This window comes from Leptidea sinapis, chromosome 31 (genome assembly GCF_905404315.1).
Source record: "Leptidea sinapis chromosome 31, ilLepSina1.1, whole genome shotgun sequence".
NCBI classification, from domain to species: domain Eukaryota; kingdom Metazoa; phylum Arthropoda; class Insecta; order Lepidoptera; family Pieridae; genus Leptidea; species Leptidea sinapis.
Window position 1 is genome coordinate 8,798,058 of NC_066295.1, and position 16,233 is coordinate 8,814,290.

The 16,233-nt window shown below is 34.4% G+C and overlaps 1 protein-coding gene across 1 annotated transcript in view; it reads right to left on the reverse strand.

Moving 5' to 3' along the window:
- Window positions 1-16,233, reverse strand: part of LOC126974105 (G-protein coupled receptor moody-like) — a 134,398-nt gene that overhangs the window by 14,084 nt on the left and 104,081 nt on the right. The gene's annotated exons all lie outside the window — the stretch shown is intronic.

Here is a 16,233-nt window from a genome sequence, read left to right on the forward strand (position 1 = left end):
TCTTGTAAAATGTAAATATAGTACAACTCTACCAAACTCCATTATAATTTTAATTATAACTTAATTTAGTACAACTGTAGAAAAGGTCTACTTTGCTTTTTTTCTATCAAAAGTTACGGCTCTTGTAATATTTTAAATAATGTCAGACCTAACAGATCAGACCAATCACATTATTAGAGTTTTTTTGAGGGTAAGTCCACAATCTTTTATTTTTTAACATCCGATTATTTTTTTTACCAGTGGGCTTTAGTTTTACCTTTGCAACGGTGCCTATATCTGCCGTGAAACAGTAATGTGTAAGCATTATTGTAGTTCGGTCTGAAGGGCGCCCTATTTAGTGAAATTACTAAATGAAACTTAACATTTATGTCTCAAGAACACGACCGCAATTGTAGTGCCGCTCATAATTGTTGGGGCTTTTCAAGAATCCTGAGCGGCACTGCATTGTAATGGGTAGGGTGTATCAATTACCATCACCTGAACGTCCTGCTGGTCTCGTCCCTTATTTTCATAAAAAAAAAATATTGTAAATCAATGTTTGCAATTGTGATATCCTTGTGTAACATGAGTATCAAACATTAATCGTGCTGTAATTAAATTACTGATTTACAAATGTGACCACGCAGACTGCGAAACACGCAATACGTAACGATAAGATATATATAATATATAATAGATTCACTGGATAAATAATGTGAAATTTTGGTAAATATACCTATATACCAGTACCGGACAGAATTCTTGAAAGACCCTAAAATTCTGAGTGGCATTACAACTGCGCTCGTCACCTTGAGTCATAACATGTTAAGTCTCATTTGCGCAGTAATTTCACTAGCTACGGCGCCCTTCAGAACGAAACACAGTAATGCTAACACATTACTGCTTCACGGCAGAAATAGGTGCAGTGATGGTACTCATAATCTAGCCGGCATCCTATGCAAAAGAGCCTCCTACTAGTTAAAAAGTTATGTATGTACTTTTAATTTTAACTATTACCAGGTTGGTAGCTCGTTCACGAGAACTACCGCAATTCATGGAGGATCATTAATTTTACCAAAAAAAAAAAAGAATCGAAATGATATTGTCTGCCTGTCTATTGAGCTGATAATTGAACTAGCCTCAATTGAATTAGAACAATTCATTGTTGTTTCTGTTTATAGACCACCCAGTGCTAACTTTGAACTTTTTGATGTTATGAATGAACTTTTATTCAAAACCACAAAGTGCGATTCTCGTAGCGACTAGTTTAAATATGGTCATGGAAAATTAAAACAATATGTCTTTTTCTTTTTTTATTAAGAATGAAAGCGAGCTTTAAATAACAATGCTATGCAAACAATGATTAAAAAAGTTTCTATAGTTAAGTTCACAACTAACCTAAGCTAAGTCGCCACCCGAGAGTTGAACAAAGCATACAAGATTTTATGAAGATACGTCACTCGAACGGTTAGCTCAGTTGGCAGAGCACTCGCACGGAACGCGAGAGGTCGTGGGTTCGAGTCCCTAAAAATTTGTTTTAAAATTGTATTTGTGTAGTTAAGTTAGCAGTCGCGAAAAGAGCATTAAATGGTAACAAATATAAAAATAAAATACAAACATATAAAGAGAGAATAAAAAATAATCAAAGAGACATCAAACACTACATTCAAAAATCTGTCGGCCTTACAAATAAAATTGGCACCAAGAATATGTAAAATGTTTACAAATAGACATTTTGCTTACGAATGGTTTGTTCGGACGTATAACGTTTCCCGCGTTTATTTGCAAGGCAGCTTGTCATTCGGAAAACTTCAGAACTATCATTGTATTGACAGTGTTGTCAACGATATTGTAAACATTTTGCATTTTCTTTGTTTATTATCAGTTATAACTTTATACCAAGTTTATTGTAAGGCCGTGTATTTCTATGTGTGTTTCGACTTTCGCCTTCAGATCATGTTATAATTATATTCTTAAAAGTTTTAAACTTAGAAACCCGTAATAATTAATTCTTCTCAAGTTTCAGTGATAACAAAATATAAGAAGTACCTAACCTAGGGTCTGACCGTGGACCTAAGCAGTCTAATTAGTTATAAAATCCATGTAATTCTAGACAAGTTAGGCTAACAGTGCTTAAAATTAACGAGCGTTATTAATATTGGTCTTTATAAATGTGGAATATGATTCCACAAAATCTGTAGAATTTCTTTTCAAAGATTTCGTCTATTTTAAACCTACGAATAAAATTGGTTGTGTATTAAAAATAATAATAAAAAGATGATGAAAAATTATTAACCATTGATATTCCTTCGAGTTTTCTTAGTCCAAAGTTTTGACAAATATATCATCATAAATTTTCATATTTTATTTACCAGAAAACAATGCTTATAACTTAGATTAAGGATTGGTCTCCGCTGCGCTCTTAAGGCAACTATTAAGCTTGTGTGCGTGGCATCTTGACACTCAATGGCATTTTTCAAATTTTGTAAGATATGGTTCGTGTTATTTTACATTGAAATTAATAAAATACAAAATACTTACTGATGATATGCGATCCCAGTGTCTTTCTTATTTCTTGTAGTATTATTTTTACACAGGTTAACTAGATTCAATTTAGCAAAGATAAGAAAGAAAAGATAAAGAAAGAGACATTTTAGATTCAATTATTAGCAAAGTTTAACAGAACATGTGGCACGTCAACGTCACACATTGTTCGAGACTGGCTCGAGTACGCCTGCAGTTACGCCTTCTTAATCTAGGGCTTATTACAACTTTAAATATTTCCTATACGTGACAAATGCATATTTCCAACACTAGCGGCGACCTGACATGCGGTTGGTTTTTTATAAATCGAGTTAATTTTCTTGACTCAAGTATCATGTTCTATTTTATAAGACTACTCTTCAATACCGTACCATTTAGGGGTAGCTTTAAATACAGAGCCTCCAAATATAGGAATGATTTGCCGCCACCTATTAAAGATCAAAAAAGTTTGTTCTCCTTTAAAAACAAACTGAAATCTTTTCTATTAGAGAAACAAAAGTGTTCAGACGCATAATATCAAAAATAAACAGCATGAATAAATAAAATAAAAATCAAAATATATCCTATTTAATAAAATTAAAATATTTTTAAACTCGTTTTCCAATTCAAACGTTTCTTTTCTTTTTCTACTATTTATGGATGGTCACTTTTAAGACCTATAACAAAAGGAACCTTGTTGCCTACAGCTACTGTCAACAGGTCGCCGTATTTTTTATTTGTTAATTTTACTATGTATATATGTTGTTTTGTCATGAATAAATGCATACTTTACTTTACAATATTTAAGAATTCTAGTCCAATGACTAATCTTTAGTAGTCTATTTATTTCGTTAACTGTTAAGGGCGCACCCTTACTCAAATTTCTTAGCATGTTAGTGAACTGTATCAATAATAATAATAATAATGAAAATGGTTTTTGTTTGAGGCTCTTTCACGCCCTTTCTGATCGTATCGACATGAAACTACCACCATTCGATGCGAAATTTATCCTGGATGGTTTAAGGCTACTAAGGTTATTTTTCGAATGTGCCTTCACTAATTTCTTTCATTATAAAATTCGCCCAGCGAATAATAATAAGAATAATAATTCTTTATTTGCATAATGTGTGTATACAAGTTAACAAAATAATTCTATACGAATCAACACATTAGCCAAAAAGGGCATGCAAATTACATTACCTCCATGTCATTATATAATAATAAAATTCTAAGATTACGGCACATAATATTTCATTGTTACATTACATTAGCATCTACACAAAATATACATGTCATATACATATTATGTAGTCAAAGTTAAACACAAGATTATAAAAAAAAAAGAAAATCACAAATTTAATAAGTCGGATACAGCATAAAAATTGTAACTAATTAGCCATTGATATAATTGAGTTAGCGGGCTGGAAGGGCTATTTTATGTATAAATTCAGGATAATATGATCTAGCGATTCAGTTATATGGTAACAAGATGTCGTAGAAATTATTATTAACAAACTTCAGATTAACAGAGATTCTAAAACTATGTATTGAATTGAAAAATATTTTGGTATTATTGGAAAATAAAGATAATTCACACATCCTCGTTCTTGTACAAAATTATTAATAACTTTGTTGACTCTCCACTCCTACTTAGTCGGGTTTGCTTCAAATGTCCAACAATAGGTTATCGTTCAACCAATCAAATATATTTAGTGCCCTTCTATAGGGCTAATTATTGTAAGAATAGCTTTCTGATCAGAGCTTGCAGAACACACAATGAATGTTATAATATGATGTTATAACCAAATAGACATATTTCGATGTACTATTTTGTATCTTTTGTTAAAAACAATAGGTACCTAAAGGTTATTTTTGTATCTGAAAGTTAGTTTATGTCTAAAAACTGCACTATGTAGTAAGAATCGTTAGGAACTGTTTTGGCTACTGTAATATTTATTGTTTATCATAACTTTATGTAATACAAGCTTCCAATCCCCATTGCGTCCCTGTTTGGGGTGGGAGATTTTCATAGCATCCTTTTTTATTGCACTTGTCCCCTATAAAGAACTTACATTTCAAATTTCAAGTTGAAATAACTATAGTTCCAATTTTTATATACAACATTTACCCCCCTATTTATTACCCTTAAAAGGGGATTTCCCAAAATGACTTCCACAGATTTTTATTATTTACAGCTAAAACCCTAAATGTCGCTTTTCACGCCTCTAACTTCAAAAACATAGGACTTTCATACAACCTTCGACCCCCCTTCCACCCCCTTAGGGTAGGGGTTTCTCACATTCGTTTCTTAGCTGACACCTACGTCCTAGAAAGAACCTACCTTCCAAATCCCAAGTTTGTAAGCTTTGTAGTCTCAGAGATTTCGTGATGAGTCAATTATCGGTGGAAATCCCTTTTATATATATAGATAAACTAGCTGCCCCTGCCTTGTTCTGTTCATATTAAAAAAAACTCTTGGGGATGTAATTTCGTAAAATCCGTTCTTAGCTGACCTCTTCTCGGCGAAAGGAATATTCCTACCAAATTTCAAGTCTCTACGCCGAATGGTTCCCAATATATCCTGATGAGTGACTATATACGTGGAAATCTCTTATATATATTATATATAAATAAAAATTCTCATGTATTTTAATACTTTAATTCAGAGTCTACTTGAGCTGAAATCTAGTTATAACAAGTCTGGTACTCAATAAGGCAGCACGATAGAATTGTAAATCGTACAATTGACGTAATCAATCAGCTTTGTGAGAACTCCCCCAGTATTAGCCGTCACGTAAGGCTAGAAATGATTTTAGTGGAGAGTATTGTGCTCGTGGAAATTGTGTGCTAATTTATTTTACTTCAAAGTGAACGAAATCTGAATGGTATATATTACACGTGTGTAACATACAGATTTCAATACATTCATTCATTTCATAAGATACACGCCTAGACACTATATAGAATGGAGAACCGAATTATTAATGTAATCGTTTTAATGTAATATTGATATACAAAATCAATAATTAAATTGATGTTTAAGCCCCAATATCACCAATGACACTTAAAACTGAGTTTAATTAAACTCGGTTTTACGTAAATGAGTCAAAATGCCAATTTTGATCTCGAATCTGTCAAAACTGTCATCGATAAGTATGAACAAAATCAAAATGATCAAAATTGTTACATTAAGTTAATGTTTCTATTTGGACATTGACACCTTGACCGCTATCAAATATTATGTTGAAAATCCAAAATTCGGCGGTTTACATTTAAAGGCGTTTAGGCTATAACTGCATTTAGTTTGTGTTGGTGAAATCCGAATTGAATCTGCAAACCCGATTACAGGCGTAAGCCTAGATCAAAGTGTTCTAATCGCGTTTTACTTCAATGGTGAAGCCGGGCCTTATCCGTTTTGAGTTACATAATATATAGAAAATTGTTCGATATGTAGAAATAACATTTTTGTACCCCCATTTCGTCATTCGTAATATTATCAATTCTAACTCTCAAACCACAAAACAATACTATTCACTTCTACATGTCGTTTGGCAATGATCATTTCCAAACGAGTCAACCGTACTACAATAAAAAATGTTTTAATAGTTTCATGCAATTGGCCACAACTGTATGTCTGAATTTCATAGTGTTTTGAGCAATGTAAAAGCCGTAATTATTTTTTGTTGTTTTTAAGAACTAATTTACTAAGATTTTCAATAATACTGGCACTGGCAATACCCACCAAGAATACTGGCAGCATTTCCGCGAGTATAATTTAACGTGCGTAACACGGTCGATCATGACAACGTATTCAAAATCCACAACATATACGGCCTTACAAATAAACTTGATATAAAATAATACCTCAGAAAAAACGTAGAATATGCAAAATATTGACTATATCGCTGGCAACACTGTCAATAAAATGATAATTCTTATGTTTTTCGAAAAGCAGCCTCGCAAATTAACACCAATTATAAGAAAAATGTCTATTTGTAAACATCACAAGTGTTCAGTGCGCCTAATGTAGTATTTACTAAGAAAATACAAGTAAATTTCTGATGTAAGTCCTCCTAAAAATAACTCCGATATAAGGGCCCCTTTACGACAAAAATATAAAAGCAATATTATAAAAGTACTATAAAATCGTTTATTTTTTCGGACGAAATGAGCAGGACTTATAACCAAAATCTCTATTACGCAATACAAAACAATCTCTACCGAATACGTAAACCAACCAACATTATTTTCATTCAAGGAGCTTAACAAGCATACTTAATGCTTGAATGAGAATCAGGTCGAGCCTCTTAAGATGTTGTGTCAAGGCCTCGATGAGGTCATCAAATACTTTAATTCCAATATGAGTACTATGAGACGGGGTTGATGACCTGCGGAGGAAATCTAGTTTTCCTAGAGTCGTTAGGCGCCGCAGCGACGCGCGCTGTGGGAATTAGATGCACTAACTATATAACTACCCCTTTCGAATCACATTACGTAGATTACTCATGACTAATTGTATCAGTAGATGGGTCGTCCAAAACTTATCATTAAATAAACTTTTAACGATCAAAATCTCAGATTAATTTGCATTATTGGAATTATAATGTTGCAGAACAGAGAAGTAACCTAACTCTCATTTAAATAAAGAAATTTATTACATTATTACTTCATATCTATGCATATATGAATTTAATACCATTTAACCAGTGGGAGACTCTTTTGCAAGGGATGCCGGCTAGATTATGGGTACCACAACGGCGCCTATTTCTGCCGTGAAGTAGTAATGTGTAAGCATTATTGTGTTTCGGGCTGAAGGGCGCCGTAGCTAGTGAAATTACTAGGCAAATGAGACTTAACATGTTATGTCTCAAGGTGACGGGGATAATAGTAGTGCATTGTAATGGGCAGGGCGTATCATTTACCATCAGCTGAACGTCTGCTCCTCTCGTCCCTTACTGTCATAAAAAAATATTTTAATTGGTGTTTTCAAATAACACATAACATTCACCAATAACTTGTTTATTCATTAACTCAGTGAATATATTCAACTTTAAAATAAATAAAAAAAATTAAAGTTATTCATTTTACCATTTATCTACATTTTGGAAGAGTTGAACTTAAATGATAAGTGGCAAGAAACACATTGACAATCTTTCAAATCAATATGTACCGATTTAGTATTTTAAAAACGTTTCGACTCTCATAAGCCACTAAAAATTAAATGAAGTTATAAAAAATCTTAAAAAGAGTTAGGAGTACAATAGCTGTAAGTATCCTTGCCTACTCTATGATAAAGATATATCATCATAATCATGATCATTTCATCCGGAAGACGTCCAATAATGGGCAAAGGTTTCCCGCAAAAATATCGGCAATTGGTCCTGCGCTGCCCTCAACCAAATTGCATCAGCAGTCTATGGAACTATAGTAAATAAAGAAATAATTGAACTGCCGATTACCTAATACCTCGCTTGCTAAATGAGCCGCCCTTCATTGAGCGGCTAAATTTAAATACTAAAAACATTAATTATAGAATAAAGGATTACCTATTACATAAATTATAGCAGCTAAGAGAATTTGAACCTGCTAAGTCATATTTATAAGTTATATTTATTCGTTTTTAAGTCTTTTAAAATATTTTCACTGTGTTCATTTAATTTATAGCATAAGTTGTGAGTTGTGACGTATTATTAAGTGTTATTAGCATTAGTTGTTAACCTTTGTGGTTTTTTAGATGCTATTTTGACCTAGTTTTATATCGGTATATGTAATATGATAAAAAAAAAATTACAAGGGACAAAAAATACAAATGTTTTGTTTCATCTAAAAAACGTATTCTACAAACAACCCAAGTTACTGCATACTTATAATACCTACCTACTATATGTCTTATCAAAACCACTAGGTACAAATATTATAAAGAAGTCTACCTCTTAGGTTTGTAAAGTGCATCTAGAGGACACGCGAGAATATCCGACAAAAGTCACCGAAATAGCCCAAATGATTGCGAAACTGAAGTGGCAGTGGTGAGGGCACATAGTTCGACGGACAGATGGCCGGTGGGGGAGTAAAATGATCGAATGGTAACCACGTACCGGAAGACGCAGTGTTGGTAGACTCCCCAGAAGATGGACTGACGATCTGGTCAAGATCGCCGGAATACGTTGGATGAGTCGTGGAAATCTGTGGGAGAGGCCTTTGTCCAGCAGTGGACGTCTTCCGGCTGATGATGATTATGATGATCTAGAGAACTAGGTACAAAGTTGTTATTGTTACGAGTTATTATCGCGATATTTAAGGGAAGGGAATTTTAAGCCAAATAAGAGCATGAGATAAGGACAGTTTAAAGAGAATTAATTTGAATTAGATGATATTAATTTGTAATAATTGCTCACTTTGCTAATCAACACTCAATTGTTTCCGGAAAAAGTACAAAACAATAGCTTATTTATATGATTAATATTTCTTAAACTTTTTACAATTTATCATACATACAGGGTATGATTTAGAGGTTAGCACAACTACTTTATAAATATAAAAGTGAGCTAAAATTTTTAACTACTCAACCTTGTTTCACCTTAGATAATTAAGTTACTCACAAGATTCATACACATATCTTCAACACCCTTGGGGGGAAAAACAAACATGTATTTTAAATCGTTTAATTAAGGGAAGTGGCGAGCAAGTTTTTTTTTTTCGCGCCAAAATAAGGTTACTGATACAGCTTACTACTTCCTACTTCAAAATTATAATTTTAGTGACAAATTGCATAATAATCTATAACTAATTATTGTGAATTATAAATATTTTAAATAATAATAAATGGTTTTTTCGTCTTAATTACAGACATTAAATCCAAAAATGTTAATGGATTTTCAGTGGCATATAACATCTTTGTTGTGACAAAAAAAACTTAATTTTGTAGGGATAATTCTATTATGCACGTGTGTGTTATATTAAGGTTTTGGCCCTCAATACGTTGTAATAAGGCTCACTTTACGAGCAAGTGGCAAATCATATTATCTCCTGATCAGTCTTCGTACATAATAACATATTATTTAACTCTGGAAATAAATGGCAGTTTTCCTAACAGGATTAGTAAAGCGACAGTCGACGTTCATTCCCGGGAAATATTATTCGTCTTTGTGTTCCTCTCTTGCCCATAGACTTACAAATAACAAGCGTATAGACAAACAGAGCCTACGAGAGAGAAGAATATCTCTAAACTTTCTTCCACGTACTACAAAGCTGTGGAATGGGAATAGTGCGGTGTTTCCGGGACGATACGATATGGGTACGCTACACTTTTTTTAAATGAAAATAATGGACGAGACGAGCAGGACATTCAGCTGATGGTGATTGATACGCCCTGCCTATTACAATGCAGTTCCACTCAGGATTATTGAAAAACCCAAAAATTTAGCGGCACGAGAACTGCACTCGTCACCTTGAGACATAAGTTGTCAAGTCTCCATTTACCCAGTAATTTCACTAGCTACGGCACCCTTCAGACCGAGACACAATAATGCTTACACATTAATGCTTCCCGACAGAAATAGGCGCTGCCGTTGTGGTACACATAATCTAACCGGCGCTCGGTGCAAATGAGCCTCACACTGGTAACGCTCCTGTGATTCCTCTGGTGTTGTAAGAGAATGTGGGCGGCGGTGATCACTTAACACCAGATGACCCGTACGCTCGTTTGTCCTCCTTTTCCATAAAAAAGGAGATACAGCAAGATAGAAAAGGTATAAGCGAATCTATTAACTACCATCAGCTAACGCACACATACACAAATATAATTGCACACGAATTATCAGGCTGTCAGGTACTCTTTAAAAACATTAGTTTTGTATATTGTACTGAAATAAATACTTCATTCGTCTTAAACAAACATTCCATTATTATTAGAACCATCATATATAAAACAGTCGCAGTATCACCTCAAACCATAAGTCGGGGATCCAATACTCTCACCAAACTACCTTTGAAGTATATCCTTTCCAATAAAAATCGAAATCATCATTTATCATCCACATACGTATACCATTTTATGATTTTTATGATTTTCTCTTGGATGCCATTATCAGATCTGGACCAAATTACAAGACGGGAAGCACCAGCTTTCAAATAAAAAAAGAATCATCAAAATCGGTTCACCCAGTCTAAGGTTTTGAGGTAACAAACATAAAAAAAAACATACCGACGAATTGAGAGCCTCATCCTTGCATCCGTCTGTTATTTATTAATAATAAACTTCATTATATCTATAGTTACCAAGTCTATGCTCTCGCCATTATTAATCAAACCCCGGTATCACATGACGTCATAAATCATATTTCCATTATTAATTACGTTCTCTCTTTCTCTTCACTCTATTTTATTGCCGTCTTACAGAAACGGACAATACTGAGAAAACGTTTTCGTGTTATTAAATTTTGTATTACATCTCTAGATCATAAGCGGAAACCTTTTTTATGTAATAATAGATTTTATTGCCCAGCTGCGAGAGGGAAATATACCATAAGTTTATTGAACTTCATAAACACAGTGAATCGAGGGATATCTAATTTTATTGTGCAATCTGATCTCTTTTATAGGGCTGTCTCTTTTATCATATCTTTTGACTCAGATTTCTACTTCCTTGGGGCTAACCAATTTAGGACTTTGTACATCTTAAAGCTTTAACAGTGGGAGCCTACTTTGCACAGGAAGCCGACTAGATTATGGGTACCACAACGGCGCCTATTTCTGCCGTGAAGCAGTAATGCGTAAATATTACTGTGTTTTGTTCTAAACGGCGCCGTAGCTAGTGAATTACTGGGCAAATGGCACTTAACATCTTATGTCTCAAGGTGACGAGCGCAATTGTAGTGCCGCTCAGAATTTTTGGGTTTTTCAAGAATCCTAAGCGGCATTGCATTGTAATAGGTCCCTACTCATTACAATGCAATGCCGCTCTTATTTCTTGTCATAGGTGCCTAACTATTGTGTTTTATGAGCTGACAACAGCCCCCTGACATACTGACGGACGAATTAGCGGACAGCGTATTCTTAGAAATAGGGTTGCCTCCAGGTGTGAATTCAAATTCAAATATTTTCATTCAAAATAGGATATGACATCACACTTTCAATAGAAAGTCAATCACTACTACCCATTCCAAAACGAATGCCTCAGCCCTGAAAAGCCACAAGTTAGGATATCATCCCCACCATCTGGATGTGTGGCGGTCCTCCACAGTGCGGTTTTCAAGGAGCTTTCTTCCACGTACTACAAAGCTGTGGAATGAACTTCCTTGTGCGGTGTTTCCGGGACGATATGACATGGGTACCTTCAAAAAAAGCGCGTACACCTTCCTTAAAGGCCGGCAACGCTCCTGTGATTCCTCTGGTGTTGCAAGAGATTGTGGGCGGCGGTGATCACTTAACAACAGGTGACCCGTACGCTCGTTTGTACTCCTATTCCATTAAAAAAAAATCTAAATATATATAGCTATACACTTTTTGGATGCGTGAAAAAGTGCTTATAGCATTATGTCTGAGGATTATAAACGATACGTCATTGAACAATAAGCTTATTGGGCGTAATCTTTGGCGGCGCAAATTCGAATCTTTTTTTTACTATAATAAGAGACAAGACGAGCAGGACCTTGTAATTGATACGTCCTGCCCATTACAATGCAGTGCCACTCAGGATTCTTGAAAAACCCAAAATACCTGAGCGGAGCTACAATTGCGCTCGTCACCTTGAGTCTCATTTGCCCAGTAATTTCACGGCAGAAAGACGCGCCATTGTGGTACCAATAATATCGCCGGCATCATGTGCAAAGGAGCCTACCACTGGTGAATGCTAGTCGCCTATTACGACACCCTTGGACCTGGGACTTCCCTATTATTTTTATGCCCCGGGGAAGCACAGGACATTAATTTGTATAACAGAAGTCATGTTCAAACAAGACAAGATCATAATTACCTATAAATATCTTCGCAGCAGTCCCAAGTTTCATAACAAATAACATATAATACACAACGCAGCATCAATCAACGTCGGAGAAGCATATAAGAAGTTAGCTAACAGACGGCACCTGCCCCATTGTCTCCTCGATCCATCACAAAATTATAACATTATGTCGATTTATTGACTGTAAACATAGTGGAGAAATCTATTGTTCTATGAAGTTCGTATATATCTCATCTGAGCATTTTCTTTAACTCGAGGAAATCACGGATAAGCAAAGACAAGTAATAATAAATAAACTCTAACTTTTGTACAACTCAAAAAATATAATACGCCTAAATTAAATATAATCATATTAAAATAGAAAGGAATTAATATCCAAATTATAAGAGAAATTAAAAATCTTATAATAGGAGAAAAATAATAATAATAGTAATTTGAAAAATTTAAATAAAACTTGTTCTTTTCTAAACAATTTAATTCCATCTGAAAAAGGTTGTATAATTCCAATAAAACCTATTTTATTAGGGCCTTTACGAATATGAATATAACCTAAAATCTTACGTCCTAATAAAGTTAAAAAAACTACACCAATTAAAACCCCATTTTCGCAAAATTTATTCCTTAAGAATTCTTTTTGATGTCATTTCTAATATACTAGATACTACCACCGCTTCAGAAATAAATGGCGTTCTGAGAGAGAAGAAGCGGTGCAAGAAACTCTTCCAGCATTATTTTTTTGTGCTCTTTTTAATGAAACATACATTATTGTACTGTCATTGCTATTGTTATAAAATAATCATAATCTAATCCAGGCTGTCGGATCTCTTAGATATTCAGCTCTGGAGTTGTATGATTTACGACAGCTTTAACATGTTTAAAGTACTAGTTAAGCAAAAAATGTGTTACACCATTTGACAATTTTAAGATGAAGTCATAAATTTAACTAAACTATACTTAACTATAACAGATAACATGGTGCAACCTAGCCTAAAACGATGTTTATAAGGTACTGCATCTAATTTATGAAGGGTGTACAAAGTTAAAGAGCGTTTTAAATATAAAGCATTTCATAAAAAGTAAAATAAATAATATATTGGTTGTAATAACCTTTAGAGCTTGAATACATTGATTTTGTAAGGATGCTTTATTATTTAGTAATCGCATCAAACAAATACAATGATTTATTAACTATAACAGGTCTACAAGACACCATAAGCAGCGCTCGTTCACGAGTTGACGCATGGACTAGCCATCGTTACCGTACATCATACACATCGGTACACATATTTGAGGGAAGGCGACGACCAAAGATTTTGTTTGAATTAAAGAAAAAGAATAGAAGAAAATTAAGTTTGATTTTTTTGCATACAGTACAGCCGTGTGTAAGTATAAATAGGCATTTGTATTTCTGGTCAACTTTTGGTCAACCAATGGGAGGCACTCCTTTGCACAGGATGCCGGTTAGATTATGCGTACCACAACGGCGCCTATTTCTGTCTTGCAGCAATAATGCGTAAAACTATTGTTTTTCGGTCTGAAGGGCGCCGTAGCTAGTGAAATTACTGGGCAAATGAGACTTAAAATCTTATGTCTCAAGGTATCGACCGAAATTGTAGTGCCGCTCAGAATTTTTGGGCTTTTACTGGTAAACCTGGATTTATGGTTTGAGCTGATACTGAAACTTCGTATTTACTATATTTTTATGGTTATATTATCTCTGGATCTGACATTGATGACGTCGCTGTGTTACGGTGTGCAAAACAAGCATCACTAGGATATTATTATCAATAAATAAACAACCATTTATTTTTTCTGTAGGTATTATAGATTGATGTAAAGTGTGTGTTGTGATGATCAAAATCAATGAAATAATCTGGGTTAAGAAATATAAGGTATTTATTTTTCTCGCAGTACTATTATAGCGACACAGAGCAATAGAAACTATAGAACTTTTGACAATAGTCAAAACGTAAAAATGAAAACTTCAAAAAGAAAGCAGTGATCGCACGAAAATATTTTGACACGTACTAACGGTATTGAAACTGCAAGCCGTACTGACGCAACATGACGAGCGCGATAGGGGAACGGGAGGGGCTTCACCACTGACCTTTTGTGCCTATTTGATATTCGCCATTTTGGCGCTGTTTGCCATGTAGCGAGAGTCTGCCGTACTAAAACTAGGGTTGTCAACCTCAGCAAACATCGATAAATGGTTGGAAACTATTTACAAAAGTATTTTCGTACCTTATTAAGTTGATTCTTGAAGTATAAATAATACTTTTTAACGAAACGAAAATGAACAAAATTAATTCAAAATGTAAAAATACTTCAGAGTATTGTACGTTCCTTCGCAGCCATTTGTATTATACGTCAAAATTAGTTCTCTGGACGCTCGCGAGTGGCGCTTCAAATAGGCACATAAAATATGTTGTCAAACATATGGAATAGCCTGTCTAGTGGTAATTATACTTGTGAGGGGGCTTCATAATCCAGCGAGATCCTCGAGGTAATGTGGCCGAGTAGTACAAATAGTCATTGCTTTATTGTTCAAACCTAAGTCCGGGAGTGATGTTGTATTAGTAGTAACTCACAAGATTGGATTTCTGTTTCGATTATGCATACAGCCGTAATAATAGAAACACAATCTCAACTATACGACGTGTCTCAATCACTTGCTATGAATAGCCCTTTCTGTGATAGAATTATTTGCACGTCTGAGAGCGGTCTGTGAACTATATTTGCATGTAAATCATTGTGTGTGATTGCGTGATTGCTCTAATGTAGTGCTTTTACAAGAGACTCTGCTCTGCATGCGATAATATGTCTTACTTCCACTATAAATACAGGTTTATTTGGTATTTATCTATTAAATTTGAATTTAGTTTGAAGCTTGTAGTCTGAGTTTATATCAAATTCATATTTTCATAATAAATTTATGTTAAAACTAGCATGGGCTTTATGAGGAAGCTCATTGTCGCTAGAAGGCAATGGACTATGCTCGGTGTTTCCCTGCGAGATCGAATTAGAAATGAGGAGATCCGTAGGAAAACCAAACTCACTGATATAGCCCAGATGGATGCGAAACTGTAGTGGCAGTGGGCAGGGCACATAGCTCGACGGACAGATGGCCGTTGGGGCAGTAAAGAGCTCGAATGGCGACCATACCGGAAGATGCAGTGTTGGTAGGCCTCCCACAAGATGGATGGACTAACAGGTCAAGATCGCTGGAGTAGGTTGGATGATGGCAGCGTAGGACCGACCGTCATGGCGTTCTTTGCGGGAGGCATTTGTCCAGTAGTGGACGTTTTCCGGCTGAAATTACGAATGATTATGATGGAAATGAGCATATTGATAGAACACCCTTATCTTCATCCTAACTAACCTAACATCGGTAGTAGTTTATGCGTGAAAGCGATATCACAGAATATTGTACTGTCAGAGGTAGAGAAAAAGACAATGAATACATTTTATAAAGAAAAATAAATATTCTATTTATAGTGAATAAATATATTTTAACCTTTGAAGTAACGTATTTATCACAGTTTATTCAGTTATTTTTTTTTGCAGTTTATCCATCTTTTTCGAAATGCAAAAGTAAAACCGCGCATAAAAGCTAGTAGTAAATAAAGAACGTGTTTTTAAAAATAAAATATATATATTTTTGATATATATGTATCTGACTTTATTTGGTGAATACCATAAACATATTATCATATACTAAACGAATATTTGGTCTAAGATCAAATATACCACATATATATGTATCTGAC